The sequence below is a fragment of the Peromyscus leucopus genome, chromosome 19 (genome assembly GCF_004664715.2).
Source record: "Peromyscus leucopus breed LL Stock chromosome 19, UCI_PerLeu_2.1, whole genome shotgun sequence".
Lineage (NCBI taxonomy): Eukaryota > Metazoa > Chordata > Mammalia > Rodentia > Cricetidae > Peromyscus > Peromyscus leucopus.
In genome coordinates this window covers 78,464,200-78,477,500 of record NC_051079.1, presented here as the reverse complement: position 1 = coordinate 78,477,500, position 13,301 = coordinate 78,464,200, and positions in this window count along the sequence as shown.

Below are 13,301 nucleotides of genomic sequence, written 5' to 3'. Positions count from 1 at the left end.
TATTGTAGAACTGTCTTTCTCCCTTCGATTTTGTTCATTTTGCTCCATATATTTTAAGACGATGTCTTTATGTGTGTAAATTGAGCCTTTTAACAATAATAATATAATGTACTTCTTTTAACATTGCTTTTTGGTTTGTTTGCTTAAAGATAGACAAAGGGAGTGAAATTTAGCAGATGACTCAGAAGAATTTACTTTATATGCATCCAACATAATTACTGCTAAGAAAAGACTTCATGGTTTTATTATTTTGTGACTGCCATGGGTTATATTTATTCATTGTGAACCCAATAGCAACCATTTATTCTTGTTTTATGTATTTATCTTTAAAACTATATAGAAAATAGAGGGGTTAAAATGTAAGTATAACACTATGCTTTTGTTGCACTTGTATTTAACCTGTTTTCTTTATTTATTATAGCTTTGTATAACATATCTTTGGTCTGAAGAAATTCCCTTAGCATTTTAAGGCTAGGTTTACTGGTGACAAACTTCCTCAGTTTTTGTTTTTATTTATCAGAAAATATATTAGTTTCTCCATTTTTGAAGGATAGATTTGTCAGATGTAGAAATTTTTTGCCTTTAAAAATTTTTAATTGAAAAAAATTTTATGCAATATATTCTGATAATGCTTTTCCTTTCCCCTAACTCTTCCCAGATCCTCCCCACTCTCCAGCCTCCTGCTGAATTCCACTCTCTTTCTCTGTCTTTACATAAACCAAACCAAACCAAACAAATAAATAAAAACAACACACACACACACACCTAAGTTTTCTCCAATGGCATCTCACTGGCTATAACAACCACACTTCAGGTAGGTCCCACGCCCAGTAGTAGATGGCCAACACAAAACAAACTCAATGGTATTTTTGTAGACTTAGGTCTTATCTTTGAGCATTTTTTGTCAGATGTAGAATTCTTATATGACAGCTGCTGCTGTCCATTCTTTTCCTTTCAGAGCTTTAAATTCCTCAGCCCCCGGCCTTCAGCAATGGTAGTTTCTGATGTAAAATCAGTTACTAACTTTACTGTGGGTCCCTTGTTTGTGTTAGTCACTCGCTTCTTTCTACGTTCTCTCATTATCTAGGTCTTGATAAACAATGTGATGTGTCTTGTGGATCTTTGGAGTTTATTTTACTTAGAGTTTGCTAACATTTTTAGACATGGAGATTTACATCTTTGATCAGACTTGGAACGTTTTATTTCACCCATCACTTTTTTTTTTTCTGTGTCTTTCCCTCACTCTCTTACTCCTGATTCCTCTGGTGTATGTATTGACATTCTTGTTCTCTCATGGGTTACTGGGACTCTGCTTTGCTCTGTTGGTCCTCATTCTTTTCTTTGCAGCCTTTAGATTGGATAATTCCAGTTGTTTTCAGGCTCACTGACTCTTCTGCTCAAATCTGTTGAATGTCTTGAATGAACTCTGTTTCAGTAATTGTACTTTTTAGCTCCTGAGTTTATTTCCTTTCTGTAATTCCTGTGTTAGTATTCTCATTTGTCCATGGCGTGCTTTCCTAGTTCCCTTTAGTTCTTTGCTGTTATTCATTTCAGCATATTTAAGACAGCTGATTTAATGTTTTTTTTTTTTTGTTTTCTTTTTTGTTTTTTTATTATTATTTTATTTTACAGTACTGTTCAGTTCTACATAACAGCCACAGATTCCCTTGTTCTCCCCTTCCTGCCCCCCTCCTCTTCCCCCAGCCCACCCCCCATTCCCACATCCTCCAGAGCAAGGCCTCCCCTGAGGACTGAGATCAACCTGATAGACTCAGTCCAGGCAGGTCCAGTCCCCTCCTCCCAGATTGAGTCAAGCGTCCCTGCATAAGTCTCAGGTTTCAAACAGCTAACTCATGCAATGAGCCCAGGATTTGGTACCACTGCCTAGATGCCTCCCAAACAGATCAAGCCAATCAATTGTCTCACCTATTCAGAGGGCCTGATCCAGTTGGGGGCCTCTCAGCCTTTGGTTCATAGTTCATGTGTTTCCATTCATTTGGCTATTTGTCCCTGTGCTTTATCCAACCTTGGTTTCAACAATTCTCGCTCATATAAACCCTCCTCTTTCTTGCTAATTGGACTCCCGGCGCTCCACCAGGGGCCTAGCCGTGGATCTCTGCATCCAGATTCCTCAGTCCTTGGATGGTGTTTGGCCATCCCATCACCAGAGTAGGTCAGTCCCGGCTGTCTCTCGGCCATTGCCCACAGTCTTTTGTGGGGGTATCTTTGTGGATTTCTGTGGGCCTCTTTAGCACTTTGTTTCTTCCTTTTCTCGTGTGGTCTTCATTTACCATGGTCTCCTATTCCTTGTTCTCCCTCTCTGTTCTTGATCAGCTGGGATGGGTCAAGGGAATGATTTAATGTTTTTTACCTATTAATTAAAAAGCGTGAAAAAAATAAAAAACAAACAAACAAACAAACAAACAAAAACCCACAACGTGGTAGTGGTGGTGGTGGTGGTGGTGCACACTTTTAATCCCAGCACTCGGGAGGCAGAGCCAGGTGGATCTTTGTGAATTTGAGGCCAGACTGAGATCCAAGACAGGCACCAAAACAGCACAGAGAAACCCTGTCTCAGAAAAACAAACAAACAAACAAACAAAAAACAAAAACAAAAGACAAAAAGTCTGAGCTTCCTCAGAGATGGCTTCTGCTGTTTTCTTCTCCTAGGAATAGACTCTTTTGTTTCTTTATGTACTTTGTAATTTTAAGTTAGAAGTATATAATTCCAAGCATTAAAATGTGGTAACTCAAAATCAAATTGAGAATTTCAGAACAGAGATTGTGAATTTTCATTTGCTGAGAGCTAAAACCACCCTTTGTGACTTTTCCTAATGAAATTTGAAAATGCATATTACTAATATTAAAGCTTTCCTGTCATTATTAGTCAGGGACAAAGATTTCATTAAAGATCTAACAAAATTTTAAGTAACAGGCCATTTTAAATCTTGAATTCATTTTAAATCTTCTAGTATATGCTAGGGGAACCCAGTGCTGCCAAGAGGGACAGAAAAAGGTGTAGTACAAATTTCTAATATGTCTTTTAATAGAAACCTAGAGCCAGAATATTGGGGTAAATTCTGAAAGATCAGAGAGATCAAAGGAACAAACCACAGCCACCACCTCTTACCTTACCAGCTCCTCAGCCTGAAAAGCTCTCAGCTGATAGGTCTCTAGCTGAACAAGCTTCCACAGCCAAAAAGGCTTCAGCTGAAAAAAGCCTCTAGCTGAAAGGGACACTTCTGCTGAAAAGCCTTTGTTCCTGTCTCCTCATGCCTTATATACCTTTCTGTGCCCAGCCATCACTTCCTGGGATTAAAGGTGTGTGTGCTTCCCAGTAATGGGATTAAAGGTGTGTGCCACCACTGCCTGGCTCTGTTTCTCTCCTAGACTGAGTCAATCTCATGTAGAGATTTTTAAAATTATTTTTATATTATAATTTAATTTTTATGTAATTTAATTGTGTCATTTTATCTTTGTTCCTTTGTACTTTCAGTTCCTTCTGTTTTTCTTGCATTTCCTTGTCTGCATTAACATTGCTGATGTTGCTGTTCTGACTTGAGGTGGGCATCCCATTGCTGCCTCAAGATTCAGTAAGTTTTGTGGTAGGGCTAGTTGTGGGGCTGCTCATCTTGTGGTTCTCTGAAATCCCCTACCTCAGCATCCTCTGCCACAGGACAGGATATTTTATCTTCTGCCACATACTCGCCTGACCAGGCCTTCTATACTCTGGTGCCTTTGACTTCTCTCCTCCTGGATGTTGTTTTTGGCTCACTAGTTGTTTCCCTGTGGGATTTCCTCTTGTTATAATATGTTCATTATGAACCCACTGGCACCCTGACTATATTTTTTAAGATTAGATCACTGAAGGGAGACCATATCAATGAAACAAATGATAAATGTTCTATTTTGACTTAGAAGTGTCTTATAATGACTTTACTGGTTGCAAGACAAAATCTACAAAGAAAAGTTTTACATAGTAGTTACCTATGCATCTTCTCCTCAGTATACACAGAGGCACAGACTCATCAGCTGGCTGGCTAGACAATAGAAGGCCAGGGCCAGGAACAAAATACTTCTGTTTAGCATGTAGGTATAAAACAACTGGAACGGAACTCACTGCAGCCATCATTGGGCCTGAAACGGCCTAAGTGCGCACCATGCTTCCTTATTCTCATGCTGGGAACTTTGCCTGTCGCAGACCCTCCACTCTCAGGCTCTGCACAGTTCATCTTTCCCTGTTGTGCATGAAGGAAAGAAACTCAACATCCACCCCAATGCAGCTATGCCTTTGTCCCCATAATGGCCATCTAGGCCATAAGACCCAGAGGAAGGACGCAATTGCTGCCTCTCAACCTCTAAGTACGCTCTTTCTGATTCACTTTACCCAGTTTTGCAGACTAACAAACCACACTAACTGTGTCTAATTGCTTCATTTTCTTCTATAGATTGTGCTAAGTGGGCAAAGGAGACAAACAGTTCTTTAACAAAGACAATGATGAAAGCAAACACTTAGTTCATATAGATAGTCTTCAGTTATGGTAATATGGGGATCTATCTAAGTTTGATTCAATAGAATGTTGAATATTTACTTTATAAAAAAAAAGTCATCAGCGCCAGCAAAATGGCTCATCAGGTAAAGCCAAGCCAGATGACCTTAGCTTGATCCCAAGATCTACACAGTGAAAGGAGAGAACCAACTTCTACAAGTCCTCTGACTTCCATATGCATGCCATGGTGCCCCCATTAAATAAATAAATGTAATAAAAATATTTTAAAAATAAAAATAGTCATCAATGAAAAGTGGAGGGTCCTTGTGAGCCTCTTGCCTCCCATGAAGGTAGTTACTGTCTACAATGCAAACACTGTTTTTATCTTCAGAAGCATGCTGCTGCTGAGCTACAGAAATGTTTATTTTAGTATTTCTAGACCATTTGTTTTTATGCTTGAAGTGGCTAGAGTTATTTTTCCTCAGTTACACTAATATCAGAACACTTACAAGGGACAAACCCCTGAAATTCTATGATAGTTTCTTATTAAATGCCTTTGACCTGATCTGTCCTATATGTCTGCTTACACACTTAGGGCTCTATTGACTGCATTGAAAATGCATTACAAGATGAATGATCAGTTCTGTCAGAATCAAGTAGGATGTATACACATTGTAAGGATGTCCTAGTTAGGGTTACTATTGCTGTGATGAGATGCCATGACCAAAGAAACTTGGGGAGGAAATGGTTTATTTGGCTTATATTTCTACATCATTGTTCATCATTGAAGGAAGTCAGGACAAAAACTCAAACAGGGTAGGAACCTGGAGGCAGGAGCTGATGCAGAGGCCATGGAGGGGTGCTGATTATTAGCTTGCTCCACATGGCTTGCTTAGCCTGCTTTCTTATAGAATCCAGCCCAGGGATGGGATGGGCCTTCCCCTATCAATCACTAATAAAGAAAATGCCCCACAGGCTTTCCTACACCCCAGATTTTATGAAGGCATTTTCTTTATTGAGGCTTCCTCCTCTCCAGTGACTCTAGCTTGTGTCAAGTTGACATAAAACCAGCTCAGAAGCCTCTTACAGCCTTTCAGAAACAAGCCGAATCAGACAGGCAGGAAAGACATCAAGAACCTTTTCACCTTGGGTTTGGGTGCTACAGAATCCTCTGGTAGGTCAGTATCTCTTTCCAGCTACATAATCTGAACATGTGAGCAAAACTGATGCATATTCTGGAGAGAAAGAGAGAGAGAGAGAGAGAGAGAGAGAGAGAGAGAGAGAGAGAGAGAGAGAGACAGAGACAGAGAGAGACAGAGAGAGACAGAGAGAGACAGAGAGGTAGAGAGACAGAGAGACAGAGAGACAGAGACAGAGAGAGACTGCAGCTTTGGGTTTTCCACATGGTCTGGGGAAATTCTAGGAATTGAGATGATCTATTTTCCTCTAAGTCTAGAGAAAGAATAGATCTGTTCTTTCTCACTCAGACCTTTGAGCAATGTATGAGATATGCAGCATAAAGTCTCCAGGAGGCACAAATGAACATATTCAGAGGAGACAAACTGAGAAGACAAAGGGGGAACATAATGAAATGTGAAAAGACTGGAAGACACTGAACTCACAAGAATAAAACTGATACCTTCAGAGGATAGAAATAAATAAGACTGCAGAAAATTGTCTCAGTGAGGCAGAGGATAAGCTTGGGAAGCAAAGGTTTGAACTCACATAGAATGTCTATGGGACAGCCATGAGCTGATGCATCCTATCTGCACTGCTGACTATATTTCCTTGAGGTGGCTGAAGACTGTGGGCTGAGAAGGCCAGACCCTTGGTTACAACATCCCTTGGCTGGTTACCACAGAAACCAGGATACCCTTGCCATCCTCTTGTGTGGCCAGCAAAGAAACATGGATTCTCTCTCTCTCTCTCTCTCTCTCTCTCTCTCTCTCTCTCTCTCTCTCTCTCTCTCTCTCTCTCTCTCTCTCTCCTCTCTCTCTCTCTCTCTCTCTGTCTCTCTCTCTCTCTCTGTCTCTCTCTCTCTCTCTCTCTGTGTGTGTGTGTGTGTGTGTGTGTGTGTGTGTGTGTGTGTGTGTGTTGGCTTCATAAAGGATGTAGAGAGCAGAGCCAGATGTAGTAGTCTATGTTAGCAATGGATACAAGGCTCCATGTGATTTGCGATGCTCACACCATAACCAGCCTCGCAGAAATGAAGATATTCTAAAGAGACATTTGCCTCTTGATCTAACTATTAAACACCAGACCTTCCCCAAATGAGAATTTCCACAGGAATTTCATTCTTGGAGATGGGAAGAGTACCGGCCACAGAGAGAACTTTCCTTCTGGAAAAGATTTCATTTCAATACTTCTCTGTTTAAATTTTGATCTCACCTCAGGACCTGCAAGATGTACCTAAGGAGTTTGCTTAGGGATCTTTTTGTCCCTCTTCCCAATGTGGCCACATTGGATAAATATTTCTCTGCCTTCCACTTTTGATTGGCTTTTTAAAAATTATTTTCTTGAAGACTGGTTGTTAGACTTGACTTGGGGACAGCTTGTAACCCCCATGTCCAATAACAAAGCCTGGCCACTCCACCAGCCTGCTGAAGTTAGAGTGTCTTAAACACTTGTTTACAAAACAACTGCCATTCAGTTTTTAAACAACTGGTGCTATGATGATGCCTCTGAATGAGTCACTGGGAAGACTTGAGTATGCATCTAGTCTTTCAGTGTGTCCTCAGTACCTCATAACTCTAGAAAAGGGGCTCCAGACAAAGAGAGCCATATGGTTTCTATAAAACCACAGGTTAAGGTGCATTTTAAAGACCATCAATACAAATGTATGGCAAAAAGGAGGGAGGAGGAGGAAAAGTTAGACTAAGGGAGCCAGATCTCACAGAGATCTACCTGTCTCTGCCTCAAGAGTGCTGGGAGGAGCCGGGCGGTGGTGGCGCACGCCTTTAATCCCAGCACTTGGGAAGCAGAGGCAAGAGGATCTCTGTGAGTTCCAGGTCAGCCTGGGCTACAGAGTGAGTCTCAGGAAAGGCACAAAGCTACACAGAGAAACCCTGTCTCAAAAGAAAGTGCTGGGAGAAGAGGAAGAATGAAGAGATAAGAAATTGAGTAACAGAGGGGTGAATGTGTGACTATGACCTGTGGCCTCAGCTGCTGCCCTGGCTCATGGCAAGTGACTCTCTGAGTACATAGAATCCCAGGGACTGGGGGATGGCTCACTACCAACCTAACCTCCAACCTTCCTCTAAAAGAGGAAGAGGCCAACCTCTGGTTTCCAAAGGGTGATCTCAGAATTCACAAACAGAAAGTTCTCTAGAAAGAGATGGATGGGCTCCAGGGATGCCTGACTAAAGAGGAATATAAGAGCGGCATATGTACTCTGCAATATTGTTCCAGGTCAGGGTACCTGAGTCTGGAACATGGACAAGGTTTAAAAACTAAGATTTTAAAAGGGAGGGTCCAGGCTATATAGTAAATTGTGTGCTATAAAATTACTAGCTTATGCATAAAAACAGACTTTCATTTACATCTGGGGTCTACAAAAAATGAAGAGAACTTCCAGAGGCTGGAGAAGAGAGAGCTTAGGGAAGTGGGGTCACCTGATGGCAGGACTTCTTGGATGAGAGCTGAAAGTTAGGGACAGAGCTGCATACCAGCACTGTACTCTAAGCAGGAGGGGCCAGTGTAATCTCTGCCTAATAGAGACATAAACTTAACTCATGATCTGAGTCAGCTACCTACAATCTTAAGATCAACCAAAATATATGCAAAAAAGATCGAGATGTGTATAGAACCCCAAAGTCCATTCATCAGAGCTGGCTTCTGGTAGCTCTCATGGTACTGTCTTTCTTTCTTACCTGGTGTCCAGGCCCAGCTCAGGACTTTACTTCCTTCCCATGATTATTTTTAAGATTTCCATTTAACAGTGTACCATAATGCATTTATATTCTTTCTTTTTCATATTCTCTGTGTCTGTCTCTAGGGTGTGTGTGTGTGTGTGTGTGTGTTTAGGCTAGAGGACAACTTCAGAACTGTTCACCTTGCTTTTCTTCTTGAACTAATCATATATTTGGTGACATATCACCTGGGTAATCACCCAGGTCTCTTCTTTGTTTTTTCCTTGTGAAAAGCTGATAAAACTCTAGGCTCACATGGATGGTCTTTCATTCCTGAAAAGCGACTTTATTACTCATCCCATCCAGTGTATTCATTGCATGTATATAGTTCTCACCTCTAGAAATTTGATTGGATCTTTGCATTTCCCAAACAGGAGGAGGAAATAGTTATGATACTTTTTAAATGCCCTTATGTTGGTCTAGGGTTGGTAAATTGGTTTGTATCTTAAGTATGGGTCAGATTTTCTTGCCACTTTGCCTAATATTTTTGGTTAGATGCCAGAATATATGAAGCTTACCTTTTCTTGGAGTTGGCTATTTCTATATTCTATATTATTATCCTTGATATAATTGTTTAAAAACAGTTTGGTCTTTTTATGCCTTGCTATTAAGTTATAGATAAGATCAGAGTGGAGGTCATTCAAGAGTGACTACCCAGTCTGTGAAACCACACACTCCTGCAGTTCAGTTTCAGTGAACATTGGTTTTGAGCCTCCTAACTTGTCAGGTAGGATTCTGTCGCAGCCTTGCTCTCTCTGATATGCTCTCACCTTCTCTTCCAGGATTAGATGGTTTTCCCCTTTGTCTGAGTGATCTGTGCTCAGCTGAACACTTAAAGGACCTTATGATGTTCCCTCTCCCAGGGCTCATGGTTTTCCCAACTTGGAGATCACTGCCTGGGTTCTCCACTCTACTGCACAGTTGGGGAGCTATTAGAGCTGGCTGTTCCTCTTTCAGAGACCATAGTCCTTGGCTGTCTTGCTTTCAGACATCTGTCTTGCATTACTTCATAGGGAGAGAGGACTCCATCTTGCTGGGAAGCCCTTTGTGACAGTTATTCACATATCTTAGTGAAGACTACATGTCTTTATAAATATTGTTCATGAGCAAAGTGTTGCTCAGACACACTCAGGCTCCTTCTGTTATTGAGTAGGCTGTGAACCACACATTTCAAACAACAGCAGGAGCCTTCAGGCCTGTACCCCCCCCCCCACTAAGGAAGGTGGGTGATCTTTTGTCAGGATATAGTAGATGTCCACCATGGGGTAGAGTACAAAGATATCATTCTCTGCATCACAGCTATGGCTTTAGGAGGAAAGGTAGAACTGGCTGACAGTGCCCCTCCTTCTACAGGGATGGAGACTTCCTGGCCACGACAGGTTACTGTAGCTCCATTTAGATCTCATCTTCCATTAGAGCTGAGCTCCCATTGTTGACCAGTGTGACTGGAATCCCAGGACAAGGCTGCATAGGCAAATTTCAGTGTGTGCTCCCGGGAAGTAGGAAGTGCTTAAAAACTCTTGTAGCAGGATGGGTGTCTGCAGCCAGTCTGAGCCACATTTTGTCTCCATAGGTTTCATTCATGGCTACAAATGCAATTCACACAAGCTGAGTTATCTCTTGCGGAGGGGGACACTATGCCTAGCCTTGAGGCCGTGTGGTCAAGAATGTTTTTAGCCAGAAGGAGCAAAACTTTAGGTTCTTAAAACTTGAAACATTTTAAAATTAAATTTGTAGAGTTATAGCCGAAAAATAAAATGTGATATTTTAGCTAATGGGATGTATAAATGTTTTCCATAGGTGATAATGTAACTTTGTCATGGAGAAGTTCAATGAGAACCACTGGCCAGGAGAGAAGGGTTTGTTGGGCTGGCTCAGATATCCCCAGTGGAAAGGGCCACATGTCCATCTCTGTGCTCTGTGGGCCAAGCTTCCTCCAACATGCTTCTTCTCAGTCTCAGATGGGATTTCTGGGGGTCAAAGTCAACCTGGAGTATTACTGTGGCTGGTAAGGGGGACAGTTAGCAGAACCCCAGGCTTAGAGAAGCTCGCCTATTAATAGAATTTTCTGTGACACCTTGACCGGCCTACACTGTAACTCAATGACAACCTGACCCTGCCTGTGATTCTAGGAGACAAGTTCTCTGCATGGAGCAGTGCTAGATAGAAATTAAGCTGAGGCCCAAAGCAGATCCTTGTTTAAGGGTCTCTAAATTTGGCCCCATATGGGAAGAAAGATGTAGGGTGGTATGCAGGGAGGACACTTTGCCATCTTCAGGCCTGCTTGCTCACAAGGCAAGCTCACAAGGTGAGCAGAGGATTGGCAAGGCCCCAAGGCTAGGTACTCCTCTCTTCCCTTGGAGTTTAACCTCTGGCCCAGGCCCAGAGCTATGAGACCCCTGGTCTCAGTCTAGCTGTCATGTTTGACAGCCACTTAGGGGCTGAAATTTGCTCACGGCTCATTGTCAGTGAAGGTCATAGGCAGGGCCTCCCTGGCACCTTCAGCAGTGGTATGAAAAGAAACTGGCCATATCTGTCCATGATGGTTTGAAATATGTCAAGCTTTTCCCAATAGTAAGAGCATCCTCACAGTCCTTCATCCTCAGAACAGTCCCCATACCCCACATTCCAGCTACCCTTATCACTTTCCTGGAACTGTCTTGGCTTGAGTCCTGTGTACATCCCTGTGTGTACTTGCAAAGAAAGACCCAACACCATGGCTGGCAAGGCTCTAACCCATGCAGAGTCAGCCTTTGCCTTTAGCAGTACTGTTCTTTTGTTGCTGAGCCTGGGACCCCTTCTGCTCATGTCACCAGTCTGCCTAGTCCCCATAAGGATCGGAAGGACTAGGAAGCCACCTATATAGGGCCTACCAGACCTCATCAAGCTGCTCACACCTACAAAGAGATGTGATTTGGCTTGGGAGACATATATCCTACAGAATCCACCAGAAGATACACTAGAATTCAGGCTAGGTCCACGCTAGGGCTGCCAGCAGCAGCAGATGACTTAATGTGTCTACCTTAGGACTTTAGAGACACAAAGACTGTCAACAAAGGTTCCTGCCATGTAGTAGCAGATCTCTGGAACTGTTTCTTGGAGACTCTGAGGCACTAGTTGCTCTCCCACAGTGGGCTGCATTTCCAAGCCTACTAGGACTACACCCAGTAGGCCCTTGCAGGAGGCTGCACCTTCTGGTCTCTGTGTGACCCTGATGGAGAATCCTGTAGCATGTTCCTAGGACACTGCTGCTGAGGCCCTCAGAAATGCCTGTGCAATCCACCTGGAAACCTGCCAGTGCCTCAGCATAGCTCCCATTCCCCGAGCCACTGTCCTCAGACTTTAAAGGTTGTCCCCTCCCTGAACTCCATGCTGTTCTAATAGGACCCATCTTGGCCAGGCTACTGCCCTGGTGTAGGTATCTCCCCTAGGCCTGGGTCACAAAGAAGACAGCTGGACTGTGGGAGCCCACACTGGACTTACCTTGGTCTGCCCCATTTGCACCTCTGGAAACCTGGACATAGTGGTCTGCTTAGGTACTCTGATGCTGCAGGGTCATGTGGACACACACTTGTTACTGGATTTAGGGTCCACTAGGATAATCTAGGACAAGGTTTCATCTGAAGAACAGACACTAATTTCATATGCAGACACCCCTCACGTACTTTTTGTGGTCCTGGGGATCCAGGTAGGAAGGAGCCTTTTCCACTGAACTATACCCTCAGACCAAGACCCTGTTTACACATAAGGTCACATTTTGAGGTTCCAACTGTAGTGAATTTGGGGCCCACCATCCCCCCCAGCAGAGGTGTTTTGCTGGGTCACTGTGGAGGGATGCTCACCAGAGGCACTTCCATCCAGACTTGGTGCAGGTCCCCTGTACAGGCTGTCTGCAGGTGAGATTCTTGTGGCTTCAGCAGCTGCCATGCTGTCGGAGTCAGGTCAGAAGACATCATCCGAGCCCTAAGGCTCATCAAGCTGACATCTTGGACTATCGTTGTTAACAGCAAGTCCTCCAGAACTTTATAGTACTGATATAAGTCTGCAGAGGACCTGGGTTTGGTTCCCAGCAGCCACATTGGGCATCTCACAGTTACCTGTAACTCCAGTTCTAAAGCATCTAACATACCCATCTGGAACCCGAGGGCACCTGGCATGCATGTGGTGCACATGTTGACAAACAGGCTATATACATACAACAATAAAAATAAAATTAAAACATAGTCATCTTTTGAAAATATGCTAGTAGGGACATAAACATAAATGCCAGTTTTTCAGTACTTTGCTTACATTTTGATTTCCAGGGGATGACAGGGCTTGGGGCTTTGTGGGACATAAGACAAGTGGCCAAGCCAGGATCTCATAAAGAAGAGCTGAGTGACGGAAGAGGGCCTGGGTGTGGCTCTCCATTCCTCATACCCCACGGTCCTGTACTCATATGACTTCCATAGTGGGAATTCGCAGAAGAGCAAGAATTAGATGTGACTTTAGTCATTTTTGAGTAGCTGAAGAAAGCAGGTAGTCTGAAGGATTGGAGAGTCAGAGACCACCATGGGGAGGGGTAAACTGCTCCAAGTGCCAATGTGGGTCTCGTTTCTGAAGTTTCAGAACAAGGTTCCCTCAAACATGAGTTAATTTGTCAGACACTCATCAGTACACACACACACACACACACACACACACACACACACACACACACACTCCCCTTTGGGTTGACTTGGCTAGAGTCTGAGTTGAAGTCAGAGGCTGAACCCTGAGCCAACCTGGAGGGCTGGGGAGTCTATTGCACCAAAGCCTCTGCCTCCAGCCCCGCTGCCCCACCTTACCAAGCCCATAATCTTCTACAGAGCCAGCTCCTACTGAGGCAGTGCGGCCATGACCTCACCACAGAGTCAGCGGGGTA